General features: G+C 41.1%; 1 long non-coding RNA gene across 1 annotated transcript; it reads right to left on the reverse strand.

The window, feature by feature from the left end:
• Positions 1 to 2,110: 2,110 nt before the first annotated feature.
• LOC141573437 (uncharacterized) lies at positions 2,111 to 8,286 on the reverse strand. Its single transcript, XR_012499125.1, has 2 exons — positions 6,635 to 8,286; positions 2,111 to 3,037 (listed from the first exon to the last, which is right to left on the reverse strand). It is a non-coding gene; the product is annotated as an uncharacterized LOC141573437 (long non-coding RNA).
• Positions 8,287 to 20,020: the final 11,734 nt, after the last annotated feature.

Below are 20,020 nucleotides of genomic sequence, written 5' to 3' on the forward strand. Positions count from 1 at the left end.
GGCCCACTCCTGCCCACAGGGGCAACAAGACACAGGGTAACTCTGACCCACCCCCACAGAGAGAAGTGGGGCAAGAACTAACTGACAATGGGGTTGGGGCAGCTGACCTGCAGGGAACACAAGGAGTTCTTTCACTCCCGACCTTCATGGCTGAGTGATACACTGTCACTGCCCAAATGGGCCAAACCTGGTTCAGGGTCAGAGATGGACCCCAGAGAGCCAGTGAGGAAGGTAAAGCCCACTACGAGGACTAGGAGAGCAGCCTCTGTCAGTCAGCACACTCAGGGCCCCGCTCACCTGCATGACCACCCTGATGGTCACGAGCCAGAGGCTGTGAGACATATTGGTAACAGGAGTGGGTTGGTGAGGGAACTTGGGTCAAATATCCAAATTTATTTCCTTGAAGAAACACAAGGAAAGGACTAGGGGAAGTTCTAGGAAATATTTTAACATGAAAAGAAAGTTTTATGCTACTTTTGTAAACCTTCCCCCAGAGGGAAAGTATTGACTCCCATGGGCTGCCCAGGACCACACACCCAAGATCTGAGGTGCCCCAGCCCAGGAAACTCTAGTCCTGGGCACACCCAGTCACTTGGCCACCCTACTCACAGTAGCCCTGTCCCACACCAGTGCACCCTGTCCTAAAAATTCCTCTGCATCCACCAAGAGTGTCGTGCAAAATGTAGGACTCCCCCCAGACACTACATTTCCTTCAACAAGCCTGTTACTGGGTGCAAAGGGGGGAGGCTAACCTCCCTTAAACTCCCCTGCAGCTCAGAAACTGTGTGTTCAATGTCACATGTCACCTCCATGCTTAAATTCTTCTCCAAAAACAAAATCTTAGCTCTTTATATAATAATTATCCTTGTATTACTAAGAATCTCTTCATTTTGACTAAAACAAAACAAAAATGAAACAGTAATTTGTCCTGATTTTGCAACCTGAAAAGAAAATTGTTTCAAAAGGGGTCTGTCAACTGCTACCTACAGAGTGACACAAAGACCAAACTGATGGATGAGACAAGTAGGCATTTTAAATAAGGACCAATGAGCCATTTTCCTCCGAATCTTACTGATTTAATTTTAGAGCATCCTGTAACTCCTCCAGCATGGTAACGGAGTCTAGAAAGCACAGGTGGACTCTGTTCAATGATTCACCCTCGAACAGCATCCCTCTGAATGGTAATTCTCAGGGTACAGAACCAAACATAGCAAGAGCTGGAAATGAGTTTGAATTCTGGCTGACTGCACAGGATTCCTCACAGTCACTGCTGCTGCTGTCTGCTCCTTACTTGGGAAATGAAGCCTGGAGGGAGAGGTGCAAGACACATTGGCTAATTGAAGGTTCTGTCTAATCAGGCTCCAATTATATGACATCATACTACACAGGATGCTCAATACCAGTTATCAAGCTGCTCTCATTTACAGCTGGAACCTCCACAAGCATCCATGTTCAGAGAAGAGGCTGAGCTTTCAGCCCCTTAATTCAAGTGGTAAGCAGATGGATACCCACATTCATGGGGAGGGGAGGGAAGACATGATGGGAGCAGGGGTGGCAGCCACAAGGGGAAATGTGCAAACACCATTTCTCTCTCACCCCCAAACTGGCCCATTTCCCATCTTTTTTTACATTAATGGCCTTTGTAGTCTCCAGTGGTTGCTCAGGAGGGATTCCCACCTCCCTGTCCCTTGGCAGCTGTTGAATGAAATTCATAATATCTCTACCTGCAATAGGGATATGTTTGATGCAGCTTCCAATTACCTAACCTTCCAGAGACAAAGAGGCAAAACACCATGTGAGTAACCTCAGGAGGGAAGCCCTCCCTGGACTCTAATTTAGACTCCTGCCCCCACCTGCCCTGGCAATGCAAGCATTTACTGAATCCCCACTCTGTGCAAAGCTCAGGACTGGGGGTGGGGGGATAAAATGACCATGCATGCAATTCCATTAGGAGAACCTGAGATGATCTGTAAGCAACCAAAGTGGCCTTTCCATTAGGAATGTGAAGAGAAAACCACAGAAGGTAGTTAATTTCCAAAATGCTGCTGTCTGTCTGAACAATGGATCATTTTACTTTGTTCCTCTAACAAAAAGGAAAAAGTTTTAACTATTAATTTTATAAATATTTTTATTGATTTATAGGCATTTTACAATGTTGTGTCAAATTCCAGTGTAGAGCACAATTTTTTCAGTTATACATGAACATATATATATTCATTGTCACATACATTTTTGCCGTTTAACTATTAATTTTTAAACCAACTACAAATTGGCTTGCATTTAAAAGTCAACAATCTGGTTAGCATGCAGGACTTAGAGTGTAACAACCTGGACTCAGATCCTGGTTCCATATCTGTGGGCAGAGTAACCATGGCCACACCTGTTAACACATATGTTTCAGTCTTGGCACCTTCACCCATCATATGGGGCGAGTGGGTGCACAGAAGGGACCTAGTGACAGGCAGTGGGTCAAGCACACAGCATGGTTTAGGCATGCATTAAGGACTCAATAACCGATCTGCTCACTCTAGAAAGAGCTGCACTTGGTAGGAAGGAACAGTCTGGCAGGTTCCCCTCAACCCTATGCTATGTGATATCCATGCTGGGGGGAGTTTGGATCTGCTCACCCAGCTGCCCTCCCGGGCCAGTGACCAGGCTGTCAGCCATCACCAGCAGGACAGGGCCAGGAGCTGCTGTGTGACCCCAGGGCCTCACCAGCCCACCAGGGTGCCACTCAACATTCAGGCCACAGGTTGGGAAGATCCAGCTCATGCTGGTGGGAGCAGCTGGGCAGAGTGGACAATGTCCCCAACTGCACCAGGTAGAGGAGGCACTCTGAGCTCCCTGATGGCACTGGCTGCTTGTCACACACTCATGGAGACAGAAGGCTGGAGCAAATCCTCATCCATCTGACAGATGTATCAGTTCCACCGAGTACAAGCACAGACAGTTACCAGTGAAGTTGCAAGAACAGGTGACTGAATTCCTCTTATGCCTTCTGAGGTGCCCAACTTCTAGAAGTGAGAGAGTGTGTAGCCTTTCTCAGGTGTCCAAGCCAATTGTAAAATATTTAAGATCAAGATAAAAGATATGTACATATTATTAAAATCAAAAACTTAAATTCATAAGAACAGTAGCTCTCACAAACAGAAACTATTCACGATTTCTATACTCAATACATTACATATAAAATTTTCTAAAATTAATTCAATCCATATTAAGTAAGTATCAGCTTCATCACAGATTAAATATATTAAAATAACCCACAGCCAACAATAGGAAAACAAGTAAGTGAATTGTGCTATACCCACATGATGGGCTGTTAGGTTGTTACTAAATATTTTTCCACAGAGTATTTAACCATAAAAACACATCAGGGATAAATCAATATGCAAAACACAACTTCAGGAGCACATTGTACAATTAGAACATTAAATCAGATGGAGGGTATCCCAATTGTGTTTAAAATATGATCATGTGTCTAAGAAAAATAGCTCAGAAGGCTATACCAAAAAAGTGTGGCACAGTCCTCTGGGCAGGTTTGTGGGTCACTCTATTTTCTTCTTTACATTTCTCCATTTTATCTAAATTTCATACAATAAATAATTTTTATAATTGGGGGAAAAAACTGCACTAAGAAACAGAGAAAAATTTGAACAACAACTTTCTCTGTAGGCCTGCGTGCAGTGTGAAACTTGTTTTAGATGCACAGGGGAGGACAGGAAGCAGGCCCACAGGCACTGGCCCTGACCTTGGCCTGCACTGACCTCTGAGGATATGACCTCAGAGAGGAGCCAGGTAGGACCACACAGCAGGTGGCACCAACACACCTCACATCCACGAGGGGGAAGTTTTCTGAGACTGGCTGAAGGGGCTGTGAGCACAGAGCACGCTCTGCAGGCTTCCTGCCTCTCCTCACCCCAGGGCAAAGGGAACACTGGCAGGGTGTGAGGACAGAGGGGAAGGATTTAGTTTTTTCCTCCTGACCGCAGACATGTCAGCCTCCCCCTGCAGTGATTTCTGAACTTTGAGGAATTAAAGCAGCATCATATTAGTACATCATCCCTGCAACGTCCTGAAATAAAACAGTGATTATTTTTTAATTGAAGTAAATGAATTGTTTTTAAAAACCCTAGTTTACATTTTTAAATTTAAGTCTCAGTTGATTTACAAAGTTGTGTTAGTTTCCAGTGTATAGCATAGTGATTTATTTATTGCATTTTTAAAAGGAGCTTAACATATACACACATAAACCTATATTCACTCAAAAGATAATTGTAATACACAAAATAACAAACATCAGTATCAGGGGTTGCCTCCAAGAAGGGACCTGTTGGAGGAACGGCAGGTCTGACTTCCCACTGTAACTGCCTCCAGATAGCTTCAATTAATTTTCAAAAAAACAAACAAACAAACAAAAACCAAACTTTAAATAATTCATTTAACTAGTCCATTGGACAAATATATATAGTCTCTTGAAGCCTGAATTAGGAATCACTTCTGTAATATTTTGAAAGTTAGAACCGAAAAGTGACATTGCAAAGCATCCTGCAAGTCAAGGTGAACAATCTCTCCTTCTTGGCTCTTAAATAATTTTTAAAAAACAAGAAGCAATCCTCTCCAGCCCGATCTTGTCACAGAACACAGATTCACCGTCCAAATGGCCATGCAACACACCCACTGATTTCCAGATAACAGTTCAGAATGAAAGCCAGGAAGACCCTCCTGGCAAAGTGACACCAGGGCCAAGCAGAGCGCGGGGACATCAGACTGCACCTGACTGCAATAACTGCTACCACAAATTTCCAACTGCCAGTGCCAAAGAAACTGGGCATCTTCCACTTTCTCACATATCTGGGTTTAAAGACTCTTGTTACCTTTGCTAAATACAGGTATGTCTTCAAAAGTGGTGTTTTAATTAACAGAAAGGTTTTTTCCTTTCACTGCTTCCTTCACCTCAAATCAGGTTAGGCCCACAGAAAGAGCAGAACTGGGTGCCCTGTTGACCACTGGGATAGCATGAGTGACCCCGTCCCTACTGTCAATGATGATTCCTGTTAATGTGTATTCACCAACTTGTCATGATGTCCAGTACACACCTAAGGCCAGGCCTGCCTGCACAAAAGCCACAGAGACCATCAGCATGGGGACTTTCTCAAGTGTTCCACCAGCCTGTCCTCAGGTTTGAGCAATAAGCCCTTTCTTTCTTACTGAGTCTGAATGAACTTTCCATTCCCTACCTTCAATCTTCCTCCCAAATCCGAATTCCAAAGTGGACAACTAACATGTAAATTTGGTGCACTTAATCTGGAGGAATCAACTTCTCAGTAAGATAAATCAATGCTTTGCAAAGAAAAGCCAGTGAGAAAGGAATTTTATTGTGGAATCAGGAGGTTTTAATTTCTAATCCTCTGGTTTCCAGTGTGGGTCCACAGATGGGTTGCAATAAGACTACTTGTGGAGACTTTAGAAAGACAAAATACTGGGCCTGTCACCCAGAAATTCTCATCTGGCAGGACCAGGATGGTGGTTCTCAACCAGGGGCAATTTTGCCCCCAAGGAGCACCTGGCAACATATGGTACCATTTCTTGCTGTCACATTTGGGGGAGAGGAGGCTGGTGGTGGTGCTTCCCCTGGTGGGTCAAAACCAGAGATGCTGCTAGACATCCCATAACACACAGCTCAGTACCCACCTCTCCCCCAATGACTGTCTGATCCAAAGTGCTGAGGCTGGAAACCCATGGTCTGATATAAATTCTGAGAATGTGTACTTTGAAAAACCCTTTTGAGGAGACTTTGCTGCACAGACCACTTTGAGAACCACTGGTCCAGTGTTTCCTAAAGTGTCTCCTAGTCCATGGAACAGAAACAGCTTAGGGGAGAGGAAATATTTCTGGTTAAATTTGGAAGTGGTGGAGTAAACAGAGTTCTCTAATGCAGGCATTCTCAAAGCCTTTACAATGCTGCTGTGTACTGAGAATCAGCACACAGTGGACACAGCATGTGGAATTTTCCAAGTTAATCATCTATGCAACTCCTCCTCTTTTTTCCTACCTTAAGGAAATAGAAAATGCAGGAAACATTTTGGAAACAATTTTATCATTTATTCCCCCAAATTTCAGTCAATCCCCTTATATAGAGTGACAGATACATTACACCTAAAACCAACAACCCCCCCCAAAAAAAACCAAGCAGCTCCAGGGGAAGTTCTGCAAACTCATGGATCCACAGGAGCTCAGATCCACAAGGGGCAACCCTTGAAAGGCATTTGTTTTCTTTTCTTTTTTTTTAAAAACAGATTCTATAGTATGTTTTCTTTTTTATGTTCAGAAGTAAAAGAAGCCAAAGAACCACACCTACATCTTTATCTTGTCTCCCTGATGGTACCTTAGATTTGAATGCATGCAAACAGACATAAGCTGGACAAATTACACCAGCAGTAAAAACAAAAATCACAGAACTTACTCTGTACAGTGTTTGAGTTTGGACCTGAATGGGACGTGTTCGTGTGCACTTGAGTGAATGGGAAAGGAAACCACACAACACAAACTTACCGAGGCCTCTAGAATCAACATTTCTTCCATATTAGACAACTAAGGTCACTTGGGAATCATGAAAGTCACTTGTCCTTACCTGAACTGAAATGTAGAGTCCTAGTACATTATATAATTCAAACATAATTTCTGCAAGATATTCTCTATTTTCTGGTGTATTCAGGGGAGGTTCTGTCTGTAAGAAAACATTCACTATATTTAGTGTTCACCCAAATTTCATGTAATTACATCAGAACCACAAAAAGTTAATCTAAAAGCATGTTCATTAAGATGCTGTACAACTCCCTAATTTGACAGACAGTGTACACCTAGAGTGATTGATTAAAGATATTTTGGCTGTGGGGTTTATAATCTTTGAGAGAGCAAAGCCTCTCTAAACACTTCTGCTCTTACTAATCCCCCCCAAAACAAGAACAAGTTACAGAAAAGGAAACTCCACCTCGGATAACAGAACACCCAAACACCGTGAATCTGAAGAGATGTGCATTGAGCTGCCAAGGGCAATAACAACCCCATCGAGACCAGATGAGTGAGGACATGGAAAGTGAAGACCAGTGACTCCAGACACCAGGCAATAGCCAGTTCTCCAGAGAAGAGCAAAAGCAGAGAGCCCTTGCTTGGAACCAGAGCAGTCTGAGCTGCACAGATGCAGGACCCTTGCTCCCCAGGCCCCTGCCCTCAGACCACAGGCAGAAAGGTGGGATTGAACACCTCCACCATCAGCTGTGAGAAAGACAAGCCCAGGGCAGAAGCTGTTTCACCCAGATGCTGCCCGCCACCCAGCCTAAACTCTCACACACAGCCAGTTCAGGAAGAGCTCCCCTCACTCAAAGATGAGGAAAGAACACAAAAAGATCAGCCAAACACCATATAAAAACACTCATAGAAAAAGAGATGGGAGGGAGAAAATAGGAAAAATAAATGGAAGATAAAAAACATGTATCCAGGAAAATATAAAAATAAAGCAGATGAAAATCATGACATAGATATCTGAATTTTTTGAAATGTCTATTTAAAATAATATCTTATAGGAAATTAACAGGATTACAGAAAGATAAAAATTAATAAACCTGCTTTTTGTCATTCAGCAATATGTTGTGAACATTTGTCCATGTCAATAAATATGGATTTACATCACATATTTAAGCTGTAAACAAAAAAAAAAAAAAAAAGAAAGAAAGAAAAAAAAATATCTGGGCTTTTTGACAAAAAAATAAATAAATAAATCCACATTACCCTTTGTTATATACTGGGCTGTGTGTCCCAAAACTCTTATGCTGAAGCTGCAACCCTCAGGTGACTGTGTTTGGAGATGAAGCCCCTTGGGGGGTAATCCAGGGTCAGTGAGGTCACAGGACAGCACTAACATCTCTGCAGGAAAAGGCAGAGGCACCAGAGAGCTCTCTCTCACTCACACACAGAGGAAGAGCCACACAATGACCCGATGAGAAGGAGACCATCTGCAAGCCAGGAAGAGAGATATCACCATAAATCAACCATGATGGCACCTTGATCTCAGACCTAAAGCCCCCAGAACTGTGAGAAAACAAATGCCTGTTATTGAAGCCACTCAGCCTGTGATGTTTTGTTAGGCTTATTGAGCAGAGCAACATATTCTTAAAGCAGGAAATAGGCAGCCTGTCTCAGCCATTGGCACAGCTACATGTAGGACACTGGGACACACAGGGCCACACTTACAGACTCTTCCAGGAGGAAAATACAACCCCAGAATTCTACACCTGGCCACATGCCAATCAAGACTGTTGCAAAAACAAAATGCCTTTAAACATACAACAACTTGAGAGAATTTGGTTTCTATGAACCCTTCATGAATTAACCATCAGACAATAAGCTTTAGCCAAATAATAAGAATGCCTAAAGTACAGCCAAAGACTTACAGTGAGCAAGTAGTCCATTTAAGATGTAGGGATAAATACTTTTCTTTTCTAGGAGAATCTATAGCTATAGCTAACAGAAGGTAAATATTATAAATTAAAACAGCAGAAATAGTATCAAGTTGGCAGGCACAGATGGAAAGGAGAAAAATATAAAGACACTGATACCCTTGTGTCATGAAATCAAAAGATATTGTTTTATTGGTAGAGCAGCAGAGACATCAGTAAACATAAAGTTATAAACATAAATATCAGAGTAAGTTCACTAACATAAACAATCAAAAGCAGGTGATAGAAGAAAGGATGAGGAGGAAAGAAATGTGGAAATGTACCAACTTGGTCACTAAGCACAGTAGGAAGCAATCATCCCTAAACAAATACAGGCAAATATATTATACATAAGTACAGTTATGTTAAAATATGTTTTAAAAGATACCAATTATCAGAACGAATATGCACCCAATAGAAACCAAAGAGAAAACCAAGCCTGGGTTTTAAAATATCCATACATAAATAAAACACATTAAAACCAAAAAGCACAGCGCCCAGTAAAGCAGCTGGGTCCACAGACACCTGCCACACAGCCCAGGCCATTTCAGCATGGTCAATGGGAGAGCTCCAAGTCCAGTCAGCCCAGCCACACCCCACCTTCAATTTTACCAAGCTTGGAAAGTGATTTCCTCTCTCCACACATAATTAGTACTGACCTCACAGGAGTCTAAACAAAGTGCTCATGGCAGCACCTGGCATGGGGAATGTACTCAGTGAAAGTGCATTATTATTACTAAAATCATCAGTGTGTACCAGTGAGAAACTCACCTACTGAAGAGAAAGTCTCTGGGCTAAGACTATGAGACAAAATCAAATCCCACTGTCCAGCCAAGGGACATCTAAAATAATGTACCTCAGAGAGGTGCACATTCAACACAGCTTCCAAGATCAGAAACAGCATAACTGCACATCACTAGGAACTGATTACACAGATTAGGCCACATCCATAAAATGCAACATTTTGCAGCAATTAAAAAGGATGGGCAGTGTGTCTGCAGATATGAAACAATCTCTACTATAAACTTGCCACATGAAAAGAGGTCTCTCCATACATGCACATTCTTAAATACACTTCTGTACCTACAACATTTTTTAAAAAAACAAGGTGTATGAGGGAAAGAAATGAGGAGCTGTTTATGGGCACAAAGTTTCAATCTTGCAAGATGGAAAAGTTCTAGAGGCCTGTTACACCACAATGTGAATGTGGGTAACATTACCAAGTGATACATTTAAAAATGTGTTAAGGGGGTAAATTTCATATATTTTAAATTATAATTTCTAAAATGTTTAAAGTAAAAATCAAAATATACAATAGTATGTGTAATTTGTTACCATTTTGTGAAAAAAGTTTATGTATAATCCATGTGCCTGCACAAAATTATTGCTGGTTAAGCACCAGTAAAGGTGGTTTCCTCCAGGAAGGGGATATGGAAGGCAACACAGAGGTGGGAAGGAGACACTCTTGCACTGGAAATCCTTCTGCATCCTTTGAATTCTGTGCTGTGTGTATGCTATCTCTTCAAGCAAATAATCAAATCTGGTTATCAACTAGCTGGGGGCTTTTGTTTATACCCCTGTCTTATACAAAGCTCAAACATCATGCCCCAAGTAAGTTTCAATTACTCGAATTAGAATCAATACACTCCCTGAATGGGAGAGAGAAAGCAATCTTAAGACATATACAAGAAGTAATAAAGTCATCAAAAGTAGATTGTAAGTAAAAGATCTAAAAGTCACTCAATAACACACTACTTATTTTAATGTGCCTACCTCAAGGGGCTGAGATCAAATTAGTTAATACCTTAAAGTTCCCAGTACACATTTAGCACTGTGTTAGTGAATACTATTCAGATTTTTTTTTTTAGTTTTCTTTCATTTAAAGCACATGAAGAATAGCTACAGATTCCAATATTTAGGTTACAATATGTCTCCTTTTGGCACCTCATATTAACCTGAAAAATAGGCCTAATAACTATCTACCTCACAATTGTCTGTGGGATTAAATAAGTGAGTGAATTCATGCAAATACTTGGAGGGGAGAGGGCTGGGCACTTAGCAAGTGCTGAATATATCAACAATCAACTGTAATATCAACAATATATCTTAGACCAGAAGAAATTGCATGTATTAACTCCAGAGACCTACAGTCATCTCTTACCTTGAAGAGGAATCCAAGCATCTTAATAAGTTAACTATATAAACATAACATTTAAACTTATTAGAGGGGGGAGTAGGATGAAGAGAGGAAGGCTAGAAAGGTATGCAAAGTGGGAGCATAGTCAGGGAATATTTCCTGCCTGCCTGGTTTAAAACAAAAGTGAGCCTATAGAAGACATTCCAACAAGAAGTAGATTAACCCTGGCTCTGGATTCTCCCTGGGTTTAAATTCAGTGTCAAGTGATGTTCCAAATAAATCCCAGATGATTGAAAAATATATATAAACATCAAAGGAAAATAGGTTTACTTACATAAAAATTTACAATTACAGATGTTCAAAAACATAACCTACAAAAAAATCAAGTGAGAAAAAAGTATCTGCTTATGACAAAAACTTCTTATCTGTTATATGAAAGAGTTCACACCATAAACAGATTGTGGTCATACATACAACAGAATATTATTCAGCCTTAAAAAAGGAAGGAAATTCTGACTTGTGCTACAATGTGGCTGAACTCTGAAGGCCTTATACCAAGTGAAATAAGCCAGTCATGGAAGGACTAATACTGGATGATTCCACTTATATGAGGACCCAGAATAGTTACAGTCATAAAGACAGAGGGGTGATGGTGGGGGCTAGGGCTGGGAGAGGGGGAAAGAGAGTTATTCTTTAATGGGGACAGTTTCAGTTTGGAAGATGAAGAAGATCCTGAGATGGATGTTGGTGATGGCTGCACAACAATGTCAATGTACTCAACTCACCAAAATGTACATTCAGAAATGGTTAAAATGGTATATTTTATGGTATGTACATTTTATCACAAAAGAAAAATTTAAGTAAAAAAAAGTTCAAAGAAATCATAGCAACAATAAAAGCAATAAAACACTGATATGTACAAAACCCAGGACATGAATAGGCAATTCACAAAGGAGAAAATACAACTAATAAATACATGAAAAAAAAGTTTAAAGTCAAAGTTATTCAAAATGCAAATTAAAAAGTCAAATAACCAAAAATGATATTAATCAATCCTGAGTTCAAATAATGTGGCTTCTTGTAGATTGAAGATTTCAATGTGAAATGGTATATCAGAGATTCAAAATTATTAACACATCTGGACCCCCAAATGATATATATATATATATATATAATTTTTATATTCTTAATATAAAAATGCTCTAAATACAGAAAAAAACTGTGCAAAGATTACTTTATATTATTTCTTACAAAACCAAGAATTAGAAACAAAAGTAAACATCTAAAAATAGTTGGGCTGCTAAACAGATAGGAAACATCCACTGAATACATGATTGTATGGCCATTTAAATGAGGATTATGAAAACCACACAAGAAAATGGGGGGAGAGGGATGGAGGACACAATATTGAATTCAAAATCATATAAAAACATGAGTGAAAAGATTAAATGTAGCTATACTAAATGTTAATATTTATGTTAATGGGACAGGAGTGTGAAAAGTCCCACGAGCATCTTCCAAATTTTCTAAATCACTCTTATAGTTCTATAATAAGAAAAAAAAAAAAAAACTTTACAAGAGTTGTGAAACCCTGGATTACAGCCTGTGTATGAAGGCCACAGAAACTCCTAGTACAACTTCCTGGTTTATTTCTCCACAGGCAGAGAAGCTAACAGAAAAAAGACATCAGCCCAGGGCAGAAGCTGCAGCACATCCTGGTGTGGATTTTCCCTAGCCTGTTGGCTCTGTAATGTGGACAACACTTTCCATATCCAACCACAGTTGTGAAGACAGCTGAATTCTTGTTCTGCCACTGTTTTCATACCTGTAGTCACATCATTATGGCAGGCACTGCAATTTCTGTATCCAGTATCTATTCTGCCTTCTGCCTTAATGACATACCACTGATAAATCACAGGCCCAGAAAGCAGCATTTCCCAGACTTCCTGGTGGACAGGGATGGCTAAATTCTGACCAATAAAAAGCAAAGGTTGTTGGATGTGTCTTCTTAGAAAGCTCCTTACAAGGTTGAAGGTAGACTCATGTAGTAGGCCCACTTCTGCTCTTAGCCCCTTCTTTCCTAAAATATGGAGGTGATGACTGGAGCTGCAGTAGCTAACTTGTGATCTAAGGCAATCTTAGAATGGAAGCCATATTCTAAATATACTAGAGCACATAGATTCCCTAATGACACCAGGAAGCTGACATACCAGCACTGCCCTCCCTACTACAAATGTCTTTAAGAAAAATAAAAACTTTAACTTTCTTAAATCACTGATTTTTACACTTTAGTACTTGCTGCCAAGCAATTCACTATCTGTGAAGAATTTACATTAAAATCTACACTTCCATTAAGAGAAAGTTTACAATAAAATTAGGTTCTCCTGGTTCCTGAATCAAATTCAGCATTATTAAAGGCACATTCTTCTGGGTTCTCAGAACCATAATCATAAGTCTATGTTTTCCTCAATCCTCCTTTTCTCCTGTTTACCACCAGTAATTGTTCCTTTAGATGACTAATTTAAATAAAACCTTCCAAAAACCATTATTTATATATAACAAGATCTAAATTGGAGATATCAAGTTTTTTCTTATTTTTTAAATGCTGAAGCATATGATTAAAACTTCACATGAATGCAAGTTATATAAGCATTTTTATTCATAATAATGGTAAAATATCATCAAGTATTAATTCAAAAATGAATAATTAGTCAGTACTATAAAAATCAATCCATATTTCTGGATAAAGAAAGCAAACTGAACACATGCAACTAATATTGCTCCAGTCCCAAAACTCTCCATAACTGCAGTAAAGAAACATTTTTAAAAACATGAATCCTCAAGGAAGGGCAAGTAGAAACCAAGATGACAATATACTGAAAATGGGAAGCACACGGTCCAGCAGTAACAGACTCAGCAATGCCAAGTAAGTCCAGTTCCACACTGGCCAGTTCTAGTGTACTGGACAGAGCAGGTCTGAGCCACCATCATGAACCAGGAAGGGAGTTACTGTGGTAAGCCAGGACAAATCACATGTCATGGTGAATTTCATGTGTCAGCTTGACTTGGCTAAGTGATACCCCGAGAGCTGGTATACCATTCTTTCTGGGGTGTGTCTGAGAGGGTGTCTCTGGTAGAACTTAGCATGCAGTAGACTGAGTAAGGAGACCTGCCCTTGCCAATGTGGGTGGGCAGCTCACAGGCTACTTGAGTGGAACAAAAGGATGAAGGAAGGGTGATTCTCCATCCCTGAGCTGGGACACCCATCTTTCCTGCTTTCAGGTGGATGGCAGAGCTCCTGGTTCCCAGCATCCTTGGGCAGCACTGCTGCTTGCTCTTCCTCCCCTGATTCATATTCAAAAAAGTTTGCAAATCTCCTCTACAGTTACAATTCAATTTCCCATCCAGAGCACTGCAGTTCTTTAAAATATATGATTCTGTTTTGAACTCTGGGCAATTCAGTATTAGAGAAAGAAGTGTGGTTCCCATTTGCTCTCTGCTCAGTCCACAAGACCAACATGAGTTGCGTCTCTGAAACTTCTTGAAAATCATGAGCAGTACTGAGCTCATTCCCACCATGGATGTGCAGACGTCTGTCATGGCAGTCAGAAGGGACAATTTCATAGGCTACTGAGGCAACTTTAATTTAAAACTTTTAGACTATGTTACACCAAGAAGCCATTAGCTGATGTAGTGGCTCAGTAAATGTCTTCAATGAATTTCTGGATGTGGCCACAAATCCCTTTACCTGCTTCACTCCCCTTTAATTATCCCATTAACTGATGACAAAGGACATAAGCCTGAGAGACACCCACCCTTCTCATAACTTCCTCTGTCACATCATGCAGCAAGCCCACCTGCTAACTTCAAAGTAAAATACAGGTAACACAATATTTTCTTGTGTTTAATGTAATAAACTTGATTATTTTTGAACATTCACTTCAGATACTCATTTTTGGCAAAGGACTTATGCCTTTCCATATTCATACCAAACACCTCCAATTCCTTCCCAGCAATTGGTTTTATTGTACTGCGCTGTATATGCCAGCTAGAGCAGAAAAATTTCTGGTAGGAAAAATTTCCTGTGGGCTGTGTCCTGGTGGTTGCATTTGCTCCACAGGCCTAAGACTCTGACTCCCTCTGAGCAGAGCAGGATGGGACAGGCAGAGAGAGGCAGCTGGGCCCCAGGCCCATGCCTGGAGTCCTACCACAATGTAGTTATGTAAAGTACTAGAGAAGGGAACAAGCCAATCATGACAGGTGGGAGTGTGTAATTTGTTTTGGCTGTAAAGACAAAGCCACTCAGACATACTGTCAGTTTCCTGGCTCCATGTATTTTACGTAAACCATCGTAGATACACAAGAGAGAAAATACACAGTGGCCTGTAAAACACAGTACTTGGATGTGGCAATTCCTAGTTGTGAAGACACAGCCAAAAAAAAAAGATCAGAGCACTTTCAAGGACTTGATTTAATAGACACTAAATATATAAATTCCACTAACTGCTTTAACAGCCTTGTACTTCATATATTTTAAGCCAGATAATTCCAAAGAATATTCCATATTTAACATTAGAAAGAGTTATATAATTGGATCAGGGACCATTTGACAGTGCACTAGCATGGAAAAAATCCAAAGCTAAATTATGTAGGTTTTAATATGCAGCTTATGTTACATGCAATTGCTCCCTTTAAAGTAAGTGTTTTATACATGTAATTAATTTTAACTTAAAAAGAACATAGAACAATGAAAACAGACTCCACAACCAAGAGATACTTCTCTTCATTTCTCTGTATTGTTTTATTTCACCTGAACAAGGTCAATTACATCCACAATATCAGGGCCCATAACTCAGCTCAGTGTTAGAGTGAGATTTAAACCTTGGCAAAACAGCACCTTGACTCAGCTCCCTCTGTTGTAAGAAGCAAAAGTCAGAGCCATCCAGTTATTTCATGAGGACACCTAACTACACACGTGGTTTCCTACCCAAACCCCTTCCTGCCTCCTCATTCCTTGCTGCTGGAGGCTGGATTAGGTGCTTACCTCTTGGGGCCAGGTAATGAGACGTGGTCCCCTCACCAGCAACAGGAGAGAATCTTGACTCATCAAAATGTACCAAAGTAATTTTGTTCCCCTCTAGGGCCCACACTGGGCACAGACAGACAGGGCAAATCTGCCAGGAAGGTTTCTGAGGAAGGGAGTCTTAATTCTAAAACTCTGAAAGTAAATACACCAAGAGACAGTACAGGATCTCGGGCAGCCACCCTGGGGCCTGAGGGGAACCAGCACAAGAGGCCAAACAGGTGAATTAGGCTGGGTTCTCACCTCCATCTCTGAGCTGCTCAAGTAACCAGCCCTGAGTGGCCTGACTCTGGCATCCTGTTTTCTGGGATAATAAGCCCTATTTGGTTTTGGACATTTTGGTTGAGCCTTCTTGTTATTTGCCCAAAAAGCACTCCAACTCATACAAAAAGCTTTAGTCGGAATTAAAAACTCCCCAGGGAAGAATATCCTGGGTTTCAAATCTAAGCAACCCACAATCCACATAGCTCTTCTCTCAGTCCCAGTTACTCACCATCAAAAAGTGATGGCACTTTGGTTCAGCTCAGGGAAAATTAAAAATCACTTGTTCCATGAATCTCTCCATTAGATCTTAGTCTTCAATTATACCATGTCTTATTGGCCACTACAGCAAGAGAAATCAAACTATGTCAAGCTTCAGTCCATGTCAGTAACAGCAACAGTTTAAAAGCACTGGCCCAGAAGAGACTGAGTTATTAGAGAAAACAGGTCCTTTGCACTGGGTGAATGTTAATTTATGTAAAGAAATAACAGGCACTTTACCAGAAATATTAAGTTATATTATTGTTTATATTCTACTTCATATCTCTAAGTACAAAGTATCATCTTAACAGTGGAGTAACAGATGGAAAAGTACAGCTAATCCACCATACCATTCCATTTGGAGTTTGGAGGTTTTTAGAACAAATACCTAGTTAAACAATTTTAGTGCTTCTTTTTAATTAATCAAGCACTTCTACATCTGACAGGTTAATGAGTCAACCTGCAATTTTCCACAGAAGCAGGTCTTGCTCTCACATGAAGCCCAGCATTCCCAGAGTCAATCCTGCATTTTGGGGTTTTGTAAATTCACTTGATTCCCCACATGAAAAATACCTTGTTCAACTAGCACAACACTGTAAATCAACTATACTTCAATTTTGAAAAATATCCCATTCAAAACCAACAACAACAAAACCTCTTTTCCAACACAAGAATAAAATACACAGCTCACAAATACAATTGCTATAAAATCTACCATTTTGCATTATTCATCCTACTGCTCTGGTCTTGGTGATACACTTACAGAAGCAAATCCCGTTGGGGAGTTTACCTTTGTGGCATATGTGGGTTTATCTATGGCTTCATCCCCTATGAAAAAGTCCAGGTCATGAACTCCCCTTAGCACCCTCCTCTGGGCTTGGTCAACCACATTTGCTGACTCTCTGATGGCAATACCTTAGGGAGAACAGCACAAAGATTTCTGTCAGCATCCATACTCATTTCAAGGATCAAGGAAGCATAATATAGCCCCTGTGTATGTACAAGTAAATTTTCAATGTCAGGGTCTTATTTGGAGTTGAATGTGCTCACAGAAGAGATGCTATCACAGAGCACATAAAGTAATACAGAAACCTTTCTTATGTTCTGGTATTATTTTTAGAGCTGCACAAAGGAACTTATCTGGTCTGCTTTTAATACTGACAAAAGATGAATTACTAAATTTTTCAGTTTCATCTGAAAAAACATCCCTCATGATAGTGAAGTGAAAAGCACATATCAATCGGTTCCAAATTTTAAAATACAATGTAGAAGGAGACAAAATTAAAAATATAATGTGAAAGAAGAAAGTAAACTGAAAAATGCTCATACAATTTCAAGTCATTTTAATAAAACTCTATGTCACATAGATTTAAAATATATTTTTATTCTTGTTACAAAACCACTAAAATAAAAAACTAAGAGGTTGCTGACTAATATCTGACAAAAAGAAAAATTCAATAATCAAACAACTGTATTGTGTAAAAATATTAATGGCTTTATGGTACATTATTTTAATAACAGTTTAACCATGATATTTAGGAATATACTTATAGTTAATAATCATATGAAACTTCACTGTAGAATTTAACATCTAGTGAAATGTGGAAAGCTTCATGAAGATTCAATTTTCCATTTAAATTCCTAATCCCTGGTCACACTTTGCTTTTCCATAAACTCATCTTCATCAAATTTATTCCAAAACAAATGAGTAAACATATACAACTATTTTTAAAAGTAGATTATTTGTAGTTCCCAATGTATTAGAAATGAAGAATAGCAACAAAGCTAAGAGAGTGAATTTTAATCCTTGTCCTCAGAAAGGCATCTTGAAGCAATAGCTTGAAAAGGTGAAAAAAAAAAAAAAGAGGTACAGGACAGAAATCACTTTGCTCACCTCCTCTTCTGACTCCAACTCACTGCCGCACTTAGTCCAGAAGATTTCAACTTACAGAAGGTGGCACAAATCCAAAGGACAGTATTTCTTCAGGACTAAGACAGCAGGCGTGATGTGGAAATGCTGGGGGCGGAGCCCAGAGAAAGCATCCAGGGCAGAAGCAGTGGGCATGTCAGGACCACGAGGCTGAGAATGGGGCTGGGGAGGGCTGGAGGGCCGGAACCAACTGTGGCAATTGCAGACAGAAACACACCCGTCCCCGAACACAGACCCCGCCACGAACGGCACACTGACAGACACCGCACAGAGTCACCTGTGCACACTCAGCAGGTCAGAGGCCCCGCAGCCGACCTCAGAACACCTCGCGCGGCCGCGGCGCTGCTGCCGGGCCTGAGGGAGCTCCTGCAGCCGTCTCCTCACTCCTCGCACCTCGCTCCTCGCGCCCGGCTATGCCCTGGGCGGCGGCGGCGGGAGGGAGCCGGGGCGAGCGGGCGGCGGGCTCCGGGGAGAGCGGCAGACGCCCGGGCGGAGGCCGCGCTCCCTCCGCGGCGCCCGGCCTGCAGGGACCGGCGCTCGCGCCCCGCCCTGTGTTGGAGCGGCCGCCGGCTCCGTGACTGACCGGCCTCGCCGCCGTGCGTCCCTACTCGTCCTCGCCCCCACTCCCTGGAGTGGTGGCGGCCTCTGGAGGAGCGGAGGCAGCGAGAGCCCACCTCTGTGATGAGGTCCAAGCTCCACCGGCCACGGACCTAGGACCGCGAGGGCTTCAAGAAGCGGGCGGCGTCCCTGTGCTTCTGGAGCGAGCAGGAGGACGAGGTGCTGCTGGTGGGCAGCCATCGGTCCCAGACCAGTGGACTGGCCCAGGAGGAGGACCGGACCCCCAGGAGGAGCCTGCTGGTGCTGCCGTGAGGGAGGTTTACCAAGAGGCTGGAGTCAAAGGAAACTCAGGCAGACTCCTGGGCAAATTTGAGAACCAAGACAGAAAGCACAGGACATATGTCTATGTCCTTACTGTCACTGAAATATTAGAAGACTGGGAAGATTCTGTTAATAAAGGAAGGAAGACAGAGTGGTTCAAAGTAAAGGATAACATCAAAGTCCTCCAGTGTCATAAGCCTGTACATGCAGAATGTCTGGAAAAATTAAAGCTGGGTTGATGGCCAATCAGTGGAAATTCCACAGTCCCTTCCCTTCCAGATAGTAACACTTTGTTTGTAGCTGCTGCACAGAGAACCTCTGGGCTGCCATCTAGCATAAGATAGACAGGGTTGGAAGGTCCTCTTCCACCATGTGCAATCTCATGGGCAGAGGCTTCTTTATTTTCTTTGGCAAACATCCAAATGATGTTTACAAACTGTCTGAATTTGCCATGTGGGATTTTTTTTTTAACAATTTGCATGTTTTTTAGGTGCTTTCAAATCTTCTTTTTTAAAAAAACCAAAAAAGATAGTGTAAAATATTTTAATAAGCCAAAGCCATGTGAAATTTTTTAAGTTCCTTTAATGTGCTCTCCCACCCAGCCGACCCACCTTGTTATCTTGGTGGCATTTTCACTTTTTCCCAGTATTTTTTATCCATTTGATGTCAGTCTGTGCTTTTTGTCAGATCAACTTACTTGTGGGTATATTATCCCCATGAATTGTTTTCTCATTCACAGCATTAACATATTCAATTAATCCATTTGTCAACACATTTATTTCAATTTTCACAACTGGTACTATGCCACTAGCTACCTGATATGGCCAATTCCCCTGTAACTCAATAGTCCTTTAACACAAAGTTTAACTCTGTGGAGCTGGTGATTTTTAGGCAGTTAACTGTAAGCAAAATGCGTGTAGTAGATATCTTATCATAAAACCTGTATTCATAGAATTTGAACTATGATACTC

This window comes from Camelus bactrianus, chromosome 15 (genome assembly GCF_048773025.1).
Source record: "Camelus bactrianus isolate YW-2024 breed Bactrian camel chromosome 15, ASM4877302v1, whole genome shotgun sequence".
NCBI classification, from domain to species: Eukaryota; Metazoa; Chordata; class Mammalia; order Artiodactyla; family Camelidae; genus Camelus; species Camelus bactrianus.